The sequence below is a fragment of the Hemiscyllium ocellatum genome, chromosome 5 (genome assembly GCF_020745735.1).
Source record: "Hemiscyllium ocellatum isolate sHemOce1 chromosome 5, sHemOce1.pat.X.cur, whole genome shotgun sequence".
Classification (NCBI taxonomy): Eukaryota; Metazoa; Chordata; class Chondrichthyes; order Orectolobiformes; family Hemiscylliidae; genus Hemiscyllium; species Hemiscyllium ocellatum.
In genome coordinates, this window is record NC_083405.1 from 26,436,583 (window position 1) to 26,453,213 (window position 16,631).

At 44.0% G+C, this 16,631-nt stretch overlaps 1 long non-coding RNA gene across 1 annotated transcript in view; it reads right to left on the reverse strand.

Annotated features, from left to right (window-relative positions):
- The window catches only part of LOC132815962 (uncharacterized), a 114,237-nt gene that overhangs the window by 49,575 nt on the left and 48,031 nt on the right, over nucleotides 1-16,631 (reverse strand). The gene's annotated exons all lie outside the window — the stretch shown is intronic.

Sequence of the window (16,631 nt, forward strand, 5' to 3'; positions counted from 1 at the left end):
TTACACGCTGCAGATGATACCCTGCTTTATCTTACTCCCTCATCGCAACACCGCCACGTCCACTTCCCCTTCCAAATACTCAAACCCCCAAGTAAACTAACTGGTGGAAGAGACAAAAAGGAATACCAAAAATTAACCATACACTCCTATAGTTTAGAAGCTGGCTGAGAGATAGCATTTTCATATCGGGACATACCAGTTACAACAGGGGACTTGGGCAGCACAGGCTCCAACTTACCTGGGAATGAAGTCTGACATGAATATTCTTGTAGAAGATTCAGCTGATGACATTGTTGAGGCAGCTATTACAAAAAGGTTCAGGGCATGCTGAAATGTAGGAACACGGAGGTGTCTGGTCTGGCACAAGGAGTTAGTAGAGCTTGGAATTCAGCATTTCTTACATGAAAGTGGTGACAAGTTACATTTGCAAATTTGGAGCCAGTCTTTGTTGGGCTGTACCTCAGGTTCTATTGCAACAGGAAGAGACATTTCAACATTGGAAACTTAGACTTCTGTACTGAATGTCCAGCTTCTACCTTCAAGCTTACACTGTTCTCATGTACTGATAATCTCTTTCTGCTCCTCCTCCACCTCCTCCTTCTCTGCTGGTTTCTGTATTGCCGGTGGCAAGGGCTGGGTCCACACAATGGTGCAGCATTAAATCTTGAGTTGCATTCAGCTGAGTACCACAGGGCCCCCTCCAGAAAAGTATTCTGTAAGCACCCCAGTGACCTGCTCTTTTCATTTTGTGTAGCAGCATGACTTTCATTATGTGCTGGCCATTTCTGTTTGAAGTCATCCACTGAGAGTCCATGATCAAACCTTCCATCGGCAAGCTTCTGCTTGTACTGATCTAGCCAGCAATCTCTTTACATAAAAATATTTACAGCATAGAGGTTCCAAGAGTAGTTAATTGGCAGCATTCAGAAACAGGGGAGGGGCTTGTTATAAGGTTTTCAACAAGTCACTCAGGACAGTTAAGGGGTCATTGACAAGGAGTTCAAAGTTTAAAGACAGTGAGTGAGAATGTGACAGAAAGAGACAGAAATGGACTCCATGTCAGAAGTGCTGCAGGTGGCTGTAAGGACAACTGAACTCCACAGATTCTATGGAAGGGACTCAGCAAAGAGTCAACAGCCATGGGTTGGCTCTGTGCTGTTAGATCTCAGAAAGAAGTTCTATGAGTTGGCAAGTAGCTTTGTGTTGGTGTCAGAACTCAGGAGAAGAACTGGAGTGTTGAGAAAGTGAGGTGGTTATTGGATATGACTGGGGGAAGTCATGAGGGATTCAGAAGAGTCTGCGAGCATTAAAACTTTAATGCATCTGGGACAGAGTGGGTGGGAAAGCTCCCAAGCAGTTTTTGTCTGATTTAATTCAATGAGATTGAAACTCAGGGGCAGGGTGTTTCTTGAGCAGTACAAGCTCAGTGAAGTAGGCTAGCAGTAAAGAGCTGAACTTATCCTTGTAAATGACAATTAGAATGCATTTTTGGAGTTCAGATGAGCTGAACCCTGGGAAGGAGAGTGATTGATTGGAATGGGAGCAAGTGGCACCAGATCAGTGGTTAGCACTGCTATCTCACAGTGTCAGGGATCCTAGTTCAATTCCCGCCTCGGGCAACTGTCTGTGTGGAGTTTGCACATTCTCCCCGTGTCTGCGTGGGTTTCCTCCGGGTGCTCCAGTTTCCTCCCACAATCCAAAGATGTGCATCAGGTGAATTGGCCATGCTAAATTGCCCATAGTGTTAGATGCATTAGTCAGAGGGAAATGGAGGGAAACGAGTCTGGGTGGGTTACTCTTTGGAGGGTCAGTGTGGACTTGTTGGGCTGAAGGGCCCATTTCCACGGTGTAGGGAATCTAATATCAACAAGTTGTTCAGGCAGTCCAGGGTGGAGCAGTTCTAGAAAGGGAGATTCCAGATTAGATCAGCAAAAGTGAACATTGTGATCCCTTGTGAAGGCCAGTGAGACGTCATGAGCTACATAGGGATCCATTTCGATCTGCTGAACAGTGTTGGAAAGCAAGGCTGGCCTTTATAAGGACAACAGTCTGATTGCTCCTGAAATTCTCCTGGGGAATCCAGTGATTTTGGGATGCTCACTGAAGAACCAAGGTTTTATTGAGTTGGTATGGGGTGGTTATGCTAACAGTTGAGGAACCTGCGAGGCGACTGCACTGCTTGGATGAAGTGTGTCATTTTAACAAGTTGAGCAGTACAGCAACATCCCTGTGTGTTCAACCTGTATTTTACATAGACGCTGAAACAGATGATTGATAGGAGCAGAATATTATTGATGAAAAATGAGAAAAATCAGCAGGTTAACCAGGAGGCAACGATGCTTTGGAACTGTCGGGATACTTTGTTCAGAAGTGGCAAATGACAGATTATAAGTAAGGTAAGAGTCAGAACATAGAAGCCAACTCTTAGAGATTTGCTGATCATATTTTCTCACTGAGTTTCCTGATGTATCAATTTGATAAAGTTGAGACAATTTACTCTTGCAGAAGTAGCTTTCTTTGCAATAAATTGGAACTCACGAATGGAAGCAGCACATTTTGGTTAATTGATTGTCATCATTATTTGTGGATGGATGCAGCAGACTTACATTTGAAATGGTTTGACTGACAACCCTTTTAAAAACTGTTCTTATTGCTGTGACAGTGAATGCATTTGTCTTGATTGCTGACAGATTAAAAGTCCAAAATTATTTTCAGAAGATTTTGCATTTGATTTAGTTAAATTTTATTTGAGATGTGCCAAAAATTATAACCTGATTATCACAAAGTTTGGCAATTACCAATACCTTATTGGACACCACAGCTTTTGACAACTTGGATGGAGTAGTCTTTCCCTCTGCTAAACACATATTTAGCTCAGTGAGTTCAAGGAAGGGCTGGTACATCCACCTTCAAAATAGCAGAGACAAAAAAAAAACTGCAGATGCTGGAATCCAAAGTAGCCAGGCAGTAGGCTGGAAGAACACAGCAAGCCAGGCAGCATCAGGAGGTGGAGAAGTCAACGTTTGGATGCAAAAAGGATTACACCCGAAACATTGACTTCCCCACCTCCTGCTTGTCTACCTTCAAATTGGCAGCACTGGTATCAAATCAGCTTTACACACTGATTAATGTCTGATATATCAACTATGAGACCATTAAGTGAAGGACCAAGGTAACCATTGAACCTTCTTTGGCATTCATTGAGATCATGGCTGATCTGATAATCCACTTTCCTGCTTTTTCTCAATAACTCTTGATTCCCTTCCTGAGTAAAAATCTATCTCATTCTTGAATATGCTTAACAACCCAGGCCTTGCAGTCTCCTGTGGTGAAGAATTAACTACCCTATGAGAGAAAAACAATTAACTGGACAACCCCCTAATCTGGAGTCATGCCCTCTGGTTCCAGACTCTCCCACATCGGGGAAACAAACTCTCTGCATCTACCCTTCTAATAATTCTATATATTGCAATAAAGTCTCCTCACACTCTCCTGAACTCCAATGAGTACATCCCAACCTCTCCTCATAAGAAGAATCTTCCATACCTAGAATCAATCTAGTGAACCTTCCCTGGACTGCCTCTGATGCCAATATATCTTTTCTTAAGTAAAGAGACCAAAAACGTTCACATACTCCAGGGGTGGTCTGACTATTACCTTTTATAGTTTTAACAAGATCTCCCTGCTTTTACACTGCATTGCATATGAAATAAAGGCCATTAGTCTTCCCTATTATCTGCTGAATGTGGATGCTAGTTTTTGTGATTTTCCCTATTTAAATAATATTCAGCTCTTCTATTCTCCCTGCCATAGTGTATTACCACATATTTTCCCTCACAATATTCCATCTGCCATGTTTGAGCAAATTCACTACCTTTTTTTTACTGCAGCCTCCTTATTTCTTTTTCATAACTTGCTTTCCCTCATATTTTTGTGCCATCTGCAAAGTTGACTATAGTACTTCTGTTATCTAAGTCATTAATTTAATGTATTGTAAATAACTGTGGTCCCAGTATTGATCCCTGTCACACTCCACTAGTTACTGTTTGCCATCATGAAAATGCCCCCTTTATCCCAACTGTCTGTCGTCTTTTCATTAGCCAATTCTCTATACATGTTAATATATCATGGGCTTGTATCTTATTAAGTTGCCTTATGTGTGGTATCTCATCAAGTGCCTTTTAGAAATACAATTTCAGCTATTGGTTCCCCTCTACCTATACTGCTTATGACCTTAAAGAACAGTATTAAATTTGCTAGACATGATTTCCCCTTCATGAAGTCATGTTGACTCTGCTAAATTATAGGATGCATTTCTAAATACTCTATAATGGACTGTAACATTTTCCCAATGACAGATGAAAAGCTAATTGACCTATAGGTATCTGTTTTTGTTTACTCCCTCTCTTTTTTGAATAAGATTGTGAGATTGTCACTTTTCTGAATCGCTGGGATGTTTCTGGAATCTAAGGATTCTTGGAAGATTACTACTAATGTATCCATTATCTCTGTAGCTACTTCTTTTAATATCCCAGGAGGCATGCCCATCAGGTTCCAGGACATATCTGCCTTTAATCCCATTAGTTTCCTTAGTGCTCTTTTCTCTAGTTTTGGTTATTGTGTTTATTTCCTCCCAGCCTTGAGCCCTTGCTTATTTAGCATTTTTGGAATCCTATCAATGCTATCCATCATGAATACTGATGCCCAATGTTTGTTCAACTCCTCTGCAATTTCCTGGTTCCACTTACTATTTCGTCAGCTTCGTTCTCTAAGGACAGATGTTTACTTTTGCCTCTCTTATCCTTTTTATATATTCAAAGAAACCCTTACTGCTCATTTTTATATTTCTCATTAGTATGCCTCACAACTTATTTATATCCCCTTTTGCTGGTTTTAAAACTTTTCCAATCTTCTGGCTTACCACTATTCTTTTCAATTATATGTTTAGTTTTCCTTCTCGATTTAATATTATCCTTAACTTCCTTGGTTAACCATGATTGGTTTATCATTCTCCTTCTTCCTCACTGGACATATCTTTTCTATGAGTTACGAGCTATTTTCTTACATTTCTGCCATTTTTCCTCAACTGTCTTTTTGCAGTCTGATCCAGCCAGCTCTGCCCTCATTCCTTTGTAATTGCGCTTATTTAAGGTTAGCACAGTTCTGTCCAACCCAGATTTCTCACTCTCAAACAGAGTGATCCATTATATCCTATCTTGGTTCATGTTCCCTGCTCCCTGGGAGATCTTTTACTATGGGATCATTTATGAAACCTGCCCCAATACACATCACCAGATCTAAAATCATCTGATCCCTGGTAAACTACAACATATTCTTCCAGGAAACTGTCCTGAATGTACTCTGAATTCTTCTGCATGAATACTTCTGCCAATTTGATTTTCCCAAATTACGTGAATATATAATCACCACGTACTGCCTTATAGCACCCATGGACTACTTATATATGTTTCTTCCCTTTGTCATTTCCTACCCCCATACCATCAGGATTTTATATCATTTGACCTCAGATCATTTCTTGTTAATGTAACTATTCTATTCCATACTAACACTGCTACCCCATCACCCTTTGCTTCCTGCCTGTCCTTTCAAAATGTCACATATTCCTGGATATTTTGTTTCTAGATTTGAACTCTTTTTAAATACTTCATTGTAATGGCTACAAAACTACACTCATTCACCTCTGTTTGTACTGTCAATGAATTTAGTTTGGTCTGAACAGTTCATGCAGTTAAGAGGGATTAATGTTGCCTATTTTAGTACCTTTTCCCCTTTTGACCCTATTTTCTGCTAATGTTTGCTCTTTCCTGATCATATATTATCAGAATAGTTGTTCTGCATTGCTTTATAAACCTATGTATTACCTTTCCTCCTCCCCACCTAATTACCCTAAAGCCCTCTGTACAACCCTAATTATCTGTTTTGTCAGGACACAGGTCCCAGCACAGTTCAAGTGAAGACCAGGCAAAAATGAGGACTGCAGATGCTGGAAATCAGAGTCTAGATTAGAGTGGTGCTGGAAAAGCACAGCAGGCCAGGCATCATCCGAGGAACAGGAAAATCGACGTTTCAGGCTAAAGCCCTTCATCAGGAATGAAGGGCTTTAGCCTGAAACATCGATTTTCATGCCCATCAGATGCTGCCTGACCTTTTATGCTTTTCCAGCACCACTCTAATCTAGACTCAAGTGACGACCACCCCACTGGAACAGCCTCTTCCTACCCCAGTGCTGAGGTAGAATTGAAACCCATTCCTCTGATACCAGTTTTTAAGCCATGCATTTAATTCTTATACTTTCTTTACCTTGAGCAAGTTTGCTGATGGCTTATCCTGTGGTAACAACTGAAGCTGTAGTGTTCCTTCAGTACCCATAAAAATAATCTGGGTACCTGCTGCCCCAAGCTCCTCTTTCACAATTGTGGCACTCCCCATGAGATCTACTGTTCTGTGTAGAGGTTGCCCCATATTATGCCATTCCAAACCCAGCATACTGCATCAGGAGCCAAGTTGGGGAATACTATTAGCTGATTCTACTTATAATAGGGGTTTAAGCTTCAAAATAACTCCAGCATCTTTGCTTTCGACAATGTTGGAGCTGTCAACTCCCAGTAGCTAAACCTTACTCCAGTGATTCCTATTAAAAAGGGAGGCTTTCCACATTTGTTGAAGTATAAATAGAATTTCCTGCAAAGAAACTATAATCCAGTTTCACATATAACATTATGTATTTAATGACTGCCAGCAGTGCACTCCCTGATAGTATACAGACAATTCACATTGACAAAGCCTGGTCCTACTTGCATCTCCCGCTGCACAGCCAAGCTGTGTGTTTCGCTATTTTATGACGCTATATAAATATTTAAGATATTCTGCAATAGGATTTATGTTGAGATTTGTGACCAAAGCCAGTATAGTGTTATTAAAGCATAATGAGTCACAGCACTGGCTGGTTCCCCTGTTCTTATCCTCATTGATTTCAAGTGAAAAATGATGCTTTCATATCAACATTGTAACATTTTTCAAAAATCGAAGTTACCTTATACTTTGCTTTTACATTTTTAAGTAATTTTAGGTTAAATAATGAGCTCTGTTGATAAAGGCAGTTTTGGGTGCCCTATCTTTGAAAGTACATTTGAAAAGTGGAGAAGGAGCTGGGAGGATTTGATGCTCGGACTTCTTTCCCTCAATTTCCAACAAGCATTTCAATCACGCAACAGTTTGCACCAGGAATATTGAAACATAAATCTCATCTTTTATTGTGTTTTGACGTTATGTCTTGTGCGCGAATGAGTGAAATGTATAAATGAATGTAATAAATGAACATGGAAAGAAAGAATAAGACTAGTTCTCGCCCTAAAATTGGTGAAGAAACACAAATCAACATTTCCTTGTCCCTTTACGTTCTCCATTCTTGTGAATTTGAGAGTGGCTGTGACAAAAAAAAACACTCAAGGGCTTAAAGCCTCTGTCCTTTAAATCAATGACTGAGGAATGCTGATTAAAGCAAACTTCCTCTCGGCTGTTAACTGACTCTTGTGCTTTTTTTAACTAGTTGCAGCAACCCCCTTTAACACCCTCAGTGTCACTGCAGATTGAGTGCTGCTCCTGGAGTGCAGGGTGGCTTGATGGAATCTGAAGCTCTTTGTGAATGTTAAATAAAGGCAGATGTGACTTGTGTCTACAGCAGCCTTGGAGGGGGCTCCGCCTTCACCATTTCTGTAAAAGCTAGACTCCAAAGCCGTTGAATCCCAACAATGTGGAAGGAGGCTATTTGGTCCATTGCATTCCCTCCGAGGAGTGCCCCACCCAGCAACCATATCTCTGTAACCCCCACATTTACCATGGCTAAACCTACACATCCCTGAACACAATGGACAATTTCAGCATGGCCAACTCATCCAACCTGCACATCTTTGGACTGTGGGAGGAAACTAGTACACCTGGCAGAAACACAGACACAGGGAGAACATGCAAACTCCACACAGACAGTCACTCAAGACTGGAATCAAACCCAGGTACCTGGCACTGTGAGGCTGCAGTGCTAATCACTGAGCCATGAGTTGCCCCAGTAGTCCCAGTTAGAAATAGAAAGCAGGACAGAGAAAAGTAGAAGAATCAATCCAATGATGATTCCTACTCTGCAGAAGATCTGGGCCATTATATCTTATGAAAAGATGATTAACAATCGCCTTAATTTAGTTGACCACATTGAGTCACTTATAGTTTACTTCCTTTTCTCAGAGAGCATTATCCACGGCAAAGCTGAGGTGCTTGAAAGTTGCGCATTTTCTCCTGAACTATAGCAGCAGGCAGCAGTCAATCTGTGGCCTGGCAGGACTTCTCCTCGAGCTTTGTGTTATGATTCTGCAGCTTATGTTTTTCTTCCAACCGCTGCCTTCCAATAATTTTTCAGCTTCCTGCTGTGCCCGCTCTGCTTGGCTTCTTGTATTTCAGATTTCCTCATTTAAATGCTCCAGCATTTCTCGCCGTTTGTTATTGGTCTCCAGTAAATCAGGCTCTCGCTGTGATATAGTGTAAGCTGCATCTGCAGTTCACTGATTTGCGGCCGGCACACAGCACTCTCAGGCTTTTCTTTCTCTCAGTTCTTCTATGTGAAGCAGACGCCATTGAAGTTTTGGTTTCAGATTCAGGACCTTCTGTTTTGATGCCTCCACTGCCAACCTTGCAATTCTCTCGAACACTAATTTTCAATGTGACAAGCGAAGTTCTCCTCAGCCCTCCATCTCTCCATGTCAGAGACTTTACCCTCGAGCTCTGGTTTCCCACTGAAGCTCTGTATCAAAATCACAGCAGTGCGACAATACAGAAGGTGATCATTCAGCCCGTCATGCCTGTTCCAACCCTTTCAATGACCACCATTACTTTGTCTAGATTAGAGTGGTGCTGGAAAAGCACAGCAGGTTAGGCAGCATCTGAGGAGCAGGAAAATTGATGTTTTGGGTTCATCACTTTTGCTATCATTACTTTGTGCCAATCTCTGGCTTCTCCCACATATCCTTGCACATGACTTTTATTCAAATGCATGTTTCTAGAAATCGTATTCCTTAACTACTCGATCTTTCTGAATTTGTGCTCTTGCCTTTTCTGTCAAAAGTGCTTTGTGTCTTTCAGTGTTGGTCATTCATTCAGTTTTCACAATGCACTTTATTAAGCTTTTCTCTCTTCGGAATGAGTTTAGGTTGATTTTTCTTGATCTATTCAGCATTAACTTGATTTCACAATGTTTGGGTTTTACACACAGACACCTGCTGCCACAGTGTCACATCTTGTGGCTCTCAGAAAGTGGGAAAAAAAACACTTCCAGACGCAAATTCTGGTCATTCTTTGCAAATATTTCTCAGACCATGCCATCGGTTATGTGCTAAAACATTGTAAGTTCAATACACGGACTGTAGTGCAGGAGTGAATGATATGGCACTCTGGATATTTTTGTGTACATACAAAACATATAGTTCCTAAATCACTTTGGAATGATGCAACATTTATTACATCATACATAAAACAATTGACAGGTTTGGATCCTATTAAAATACAATATTGGAACTCAGAGTGTATTAAGATGTCTTACACTGCAAGAAGAAATATTCCACAATGTATACATATTGCTGAACATCACCATTTTATTGCTGATGTTAACAGCTTTGTACCTGTGTGTCAATTTTGTTTTGAATTGTGCAGGTACAACTTTATTATCCATGAAAGTGGTAACTCCATGTGAAATATTTGTGTTCCAAACTGTCTCACAGCATCATGAAGTCAGATTTGTTGATTGTAATCAACTACTCAGTACCAGTCTTGTCACTGATAGGAGAGCACCACAATGGATAACACACAAACATTGCATGTCCAAATAAATTCCAGCAGTTGTTTACACAACTCAAAAAGCACTAGAGACTAACGTGAATAGAATGAGCTATCATGGGGAGATTCATCCATGCAATCAAAGACAGCATTTAAATTAAATTAATTGTAAGGTGTTATGCCAAGCTGCCACCTGTCAGCCAATAACGCATGTGTTTATTCATTTTTGTTTTTCTTATTATCCATCATTACTCTATTAGGTAAACAAATGATCGTGTTTGATTTATGAAATGCAATAGTGACTCACCAAAGTCCCTTCAGCAGCACTTTCCAAACATTCTATCAATAACACCTTGAAGGCACGATCTGATCTACTTACAGGATGCTTGGGAAGTCGACAATGGCATTTCAAGGTGCAAAGGCAAGTAACAGTGAATGGCTGCTTCAAGAGCACTGTTTTCAGGAACAGACACCCAGCTCATGGAATAGACAGGGCAGAGGCACAATGTTACTCACTGAGCAGCTGGTCAGCCAAGATGGCAGCCAGCGCTGGAGAGAGAGCGGGCCCAGTGCAGGGGGAGATCAAACCCAGTGCAGGGGGGAGATCGAACCTAGTGCAGGGGGAGAGATCAAATCCAGTGCAGGGGAGAGATCAAACCCAGTGCAGGGGCAGAGATTAAACCCAGTGCAGGGGAGAGATCGGGCCCAGTACAGGGGGAGAGATCAAACCCAGTGCAGGGGGAGAGATTGAACCCAGTGTAAGGGAAGAGATCAAACCCAGTGCAAGGGAAGAGATCGAACCCAGTGCAGGGGCAGAGATTAAAGCCAGTGCAGGGGAGAGATCGGGCCCAGTACAGGGGGAGAGATCGAACCCAGTGCAAGGAGGGAGTTCAAACCTAGAGCAGGGGAGACATCTAGCCCCATGCAAGGGAGAGATCGAACCCAGTGCAGGGGGAGAGATCGAACCCAGTGCAGGGGGAGAGATCAAACCCAGTGCAGGGGGAGAGATCAAACCCAGTGCAGGGGAAGAGATCAAACCCAGTGCAGGGGAAGAGATCAATCCCATTGCAGGGGGAGAGATCGAACCCAGTGCAGGGGGAGAGATCGAACCCAGTGCAGGGGGAGAGATCAAACCCAGTGCAGGGGAAGAGATCAATCCCATTGCAGGGGGAGAGATCGAACCCAGTGCGGGGGAGAGATCGAACCCAGTGCAGGGGGAGAGATCGAACCCAGTGCAGGGGGAGAGATCGAACCCAGTGCAGGGGGAGAGATCGAACCCAGTGCAGGGGGAGAGATCGAACCCAGTGCAGGGGGAGAGATCGAACCCAGTGCAGGGGGAGAGAGCGAACCCAGTGCAGGGGGAGAGATCGAACCCAGTGCAGGGGGAGAGATCAAACCCAGTGCAGGGGGAGAGATCAAGCCTAGTGCATGAGGAGAGATAGGGCCCAGTGCAGGGGAGAGGTCAATCCCAGCGCAGAGGAGAGATCGGGCCGAGTGCAGGGGAGATCGGGCCCAGTGCAGAGGGGAGGTCAAGCCAGTGCAGGGGGGAGATCGGGCCCAGTGCAGGGGGGAGATCGGGCCCAGTGCAGGGGAGATCGGGCCCAGTGCAGGGGGGAGATCGGGCCCAGTGCAGGGGGGAGATCGGGCCCAGTGCAGGGGAGATCGGGCCCAGTGCAGAGGGGAGGTCAAGCCAGTGCAGGGGGGAGATCGGGCCCAGTGCAGGGGGGAGATCGGGCCCAGTGCAGGGGAGATCGGGCCCAGTGCAGGGGGGAGATCGGGCCCAGTGCAGGGGGGAGATCGGGCCCAGTGCAGGGGGGAGATCGGGCCCAGTGCAGGGGAGATCGGGCCCAGTGCAGGGGGGAGATCGGGCCCAGTGCAGGGGGGAGATCGGGCCCAGTGCAGGGGAGATCGGGCCCAGTGCAGGGGGGAGATCAAACCCCATGCAGGAGGAGACATCGAGCCAAGTGCAGAGGAGAGATTGAACCCAGTGCAGGGGAGAGATCAATCCTAGTGCAGGGGAGAGATCAAACCCAGTGCAGGGGAGAGATTGAACCCAGTGCAGGGGGAGAGATCAAACCCAGCGCAGGAGAGAGACTGAACCCAGTGCAGGGGGAGAGATCAAACCCAGTGCAGGGGAGAGATTGAACCCTCATGGGGAGTGCTAGCACTTGTGGGAAATCCAAGTTTGCAGTGACTGCACACCCTTGGCTAAAGATGGGTGGTAATTTTGAAATTAACTTTATTTCTTTATTTACTACTTCATACTGAGAAGAACTGCAATGTTGTACTTTTAACTTTTTTTTAATTCATAGCTAAGATTTTGTACCTCAGTAACCTGTAGCTAAGATGGCACTGGGAGTGGCAACATTTTACATTCTTCATTGTACGTGATATTAAAACTTAATTCCTAATCCTGCTTGCTTTCATGGTATTCATTCATTCATTTTGCGCCTACCTGCCCTCCCATGGCGTCCTTGAGTTGGGTTTGGTATGATATGGAAAGAGGTCTTTCTAGGCCTCAAAGAGAGAAACCTTTGTGAAACCTCAGTCCAATATAAACCTTTCAAAGGGTTGACATTTTCTATAAATGGTGGGGTAAAATACAACTAAAGCCCAGGAATTGCCAAATTCGCATAAAGTGCAAAATTTGGATCCTTACACCATTTTGTGGCACGTTGGGAGGATTGTTCCCATTTTTGGTTAGTGTTTAGTCAAAGCCCAGTCTGCAATGACTCACAGTGACTTATCTCACACAACTGTCCATCTTTCACCTCACCAATTATGCAGCCAGGCTCTTCGGTGCCCTTCTTGCGGAATGACAATGCAGGAGATGAGGAACTGGCCCGTTCTGGGATCAACCTTGCAGCACGCACAACACTGGCAGCATAGTTAAAGCCCAGCTGCACAACGCTTTAAGTGCTGCAACCCGGGAATTACCCATCATTCCGTGGTACTTGACCTTCACCAATGAGGGCATGGTCCACAAAGAAAAATTGACAACCCAATTAGTAGCCTACGACCTGGAAGTAAGTTCTGGAGAAACTTTGGCAATATCAGTGGGGAGAGAAACAAAGTTAGTCTTTCCAGTCTGATATAACTTTGCTTGAAACCAAAGAAGGTGAGGGTGGGGTGGGGTTGGAGGTATAGGGGTAGGGGTTGTGGGGTGTGTGGTGGTCAGAGTTCACCAGCCAAAGCAGTGAGGGAGAAGAAGGGCAGGCACAGGGAGCACTGAGTCAAAGGGCTGCAATGGAAAAGCAGGGAGGAGGGATGAAGTCGGGGTCAAATCTGGGATGTCCATCCCCTCCTCCGCTTCCTGCCCATCATTTCACACCTTGTTAAAAACAAAACAACTTGACTGCCCGTACCACTTTATTAGTAGAAAGTGAGGACTGCAGATGCTGGAGATCAGAGTTTAAAAATGTGTTGCTGGAAAAGCACAGCAGGTCAGGCAGCATTCAAGGAGCAGGAGAATCGATGTTTCGGGCATAACCCCTTCTTCAGGAATGAGGAGGGTGTGCCAAGCAGGCTAAGATAAAAGGTAGGGAGGAGGGACTTGAGGGAGGGGCGTTGGGAATACGATAGGTGGAAGGAGGTGAAGGTGAGGGTGATAGGCCGGAGAGAGGTTGGGGGCGGAGAGGTCGGGAAGAAGATTGCAGGTCAAGAAGGTGGTGCTGAGTCTGAGGGTTGGGACTGAGACAAGGTGGGGGAGGGGAAATGAGGAAGCTGGAGAAATCTGCATTCATCCCTTGTAGTTGGAGGGTTCCTAGGCGGAAGATGGGGTGCTCATAAATTCACCTGCACCTCCACACACATCATTTACTGCATCTGCTGCACTCGATGTGGCCTCCTATACATTGGGGAGACAGGCTGCCTACTTGCGGAACATTTCAGAGAACACCTCTGGGACACCCGCACCAACCAACCCAACCAACCCGTGGCTCAACACTTTAACTTCCCCTCCCATTCCGCCAAGGGCATGCAGGTCCTTGGCCTCCTCCATCACCGGACCATGGCAACATGACGCCTGGAGGAAGAGCAAGAGCACCTCATCTTCCGCCTAGGAACCCTCCAACCACAAGGGATGAATGCAGATTCCTCCAGCTTCCTCATTTCCCCTCCCCCCACCTTTTCTCAGTCCCAACCCCAGACTCAGCATCGCCTTCCTAACCTGCAATCTTCTTCCCGACCTCTCCGCCCCCACACCCTCTCCGGCCTATCACCCTCACCTTTAATTCCTTCCACCTATCGCATTCCCAACACCCCTCCCCCATGTCTCTCCTCCCTACCTTTTATCTTAGCCTGCTTGGCACACCCTCCTCATTCCTGCTCCTCGGATGCTGCCTGACCTGCTGCGCTTTTCCAGTAACACATTTTTAAGCTCGTACCACTTTATTGCATAATATTCCAATCCATTGGCTTGGGAAGAAGCCCAGACATTTCTATGAAGATGATGGGTGTGCTGCCAAGTTGGCATATTCCAGGAGAAGCTCAGGATGGTCAGGAAAGGAGCACCGTCTCCAGTTTGTGAATCAGAAGAGGAATGCACAGCTCAGGGCTGAATTGATGTGAGAGAAGAGGCAGATGTGAGGATACTGCAGGGTTTCATTTGTTATAATTTCACCTCCACGTTGGCAAAGAAATCCAATGATAGAGCACTACCTTCTCCTCAGTGGTAAAGACAAGCAGTAATGCCTGTCACTCACCAGTTAGCACACATTGCTTCCAGGTTTGTGCCACATTATCCTGCAAAAGAGAGGGAAGGTGCTGCCGTCTGTTCAATTGATGCCGTTGTTGTGGAGGTTTGCAGCATTAGAAGGTTCAAGGCTGAGGTGAAACCATGAACATTAGATATGACTCCTGATTAATGGAGATTTTCGATGGGAGTTTGGTGTGCAAGGCTAGTGATGTGAGGGTGTATGTTATCTGAAAATGTATTCACTGATCATGAGTGCTTTTGTGATGTTAGTCAACGTTTTGCACAACTGCATCAAGCTTCTCAGGACTTTCATTCCTGGCATTGCCCTCCATGTTTATCTCATGCCAGCGGCCTGTCAGTGTTTTACAGGGAGAGGCAGAAAGGGGAGTTGGTACCTTCTGGTACATCATGGGTCATCTCCCCTCCTCATTGTTTTTGTTCAACACTACTGGCGAACATTTCAGAAAATCCTGGAACCCGGTGTCCCTTTGTTGTTCCATTATTATGTTTTCAACTGTTCACCAACTGCTCCAGCCACAATGCACCTCCTCTTCATTCAGTGCAGACTGGATTAAGGTCGTTTTGAGCCACTCAGTTGTACAACAACATGATTAATATTGGTTGCATACAGCAATTGTTTTAACTTGCAGGCAGCAAGACGTTGGCCTATTAGCTGCGTCCGAAGCAATGGGAATCAGGCATCGCAATTTCCCAGCTCGGTTTCGGGGCGGACTGGATTTGCCACCAAAACATCTGTTAAGTGTCGAAGTATCTTAACACGTAATGTCATAGGGTGGTCAATCAGGGTAATGCTAAAAATGCAGAATGTGAAAAGTAGTCCAGAATAATAGCAGTCATAATGTTTCAAGGAAGCAAACATCCATGAGAAAATTAAGAGATTCATAAATTGTGTGCTGTAGTAACATGCAATATCTCTGCCACCTGGTGCAGAAAACCTAAACTACAACATTGAATCGTCAGACCACCAAGCTCCCTCTTGTGGTAGAAAACAAATGGAAATGTGCCTTTTATTTTGCCTTTTGTGGTAGAATTAAATGGAAATGTGCCACTTTCATTCGTTTCCTTTAATCCTCCAAGATGTATTAGTTTAATCTATTTAGGTATGCGTGGCATTTTGAGGAACATAGTCATCTAACATGCCAAAGCTTATCACGAATCTGTTTTCCATCAAAAATGATCTTTGCTGTAATCGTTGCCTCTCGGCAGCACTATCTCAACAGTTTTAATGTCAGTGCTAAAGCACCATTTTTGGAAGATTTGATTTTCTTTGGGAGATGTGATGTAATTTTAGTCTGTGCCACATTGTTCAATTTGCAGAAAAAGGAAATGCATTACTCTAATCCCAATTTCACCTCGTTGCAAAATCTTACTCATTTCCAATGGTGGAATTTTAATGGAAAATCTTTGTGTGATGATAGAAGATTTCAAACTGCCCAATAGCACTATAAACACAGAGACCGTTATGTTATCCAAGCCCTCCATCCTTCAATTCAGATGCTGTTTGCACACTTAAATGTATCGCTCATCTGTGAGAAATTCTGGATGGAAATATATTAGGGGGAATATCAGACCAAAGGGAGATTTTCCTGACTGATTAATAAATCTACCCTACAGGATTGTCAACCACAATTTGCAGCCCATGTCTGTCTGTGCATAAACTGGCAGGGTAGTAGAATGATGTAATTCAATATCCCATTAGTCAGAGGCTGGATACAATAACAAAGTATCAAAGGTTTTAACTTCTGCTTTATCTTAATGACCACTTTGAGTCAGATCTGTTGAAATCAGCAGAGCCCCCTTTTTCTAAAGGGAAAAAATATCAGTTTGCAGCTTGCTTATGTTGCTCCATGACTAGCCTCTATTTTGTTTCATTTTATGGGGAATCTGCATAGCTCAGTGTCAGAAGTGAATTGACTAATGTTGGGTATTGGCAGAAAATAAATCTTCCCCATACTCAAGCAGGGAAATTAGACTGCAAACATCTTCAGAAAACCATTTGATATAAATGAAATGAAATTGTCATCTTCATAATAATCTGGAACAGGCACAAGACGCTAATAAAATCATAAAATGT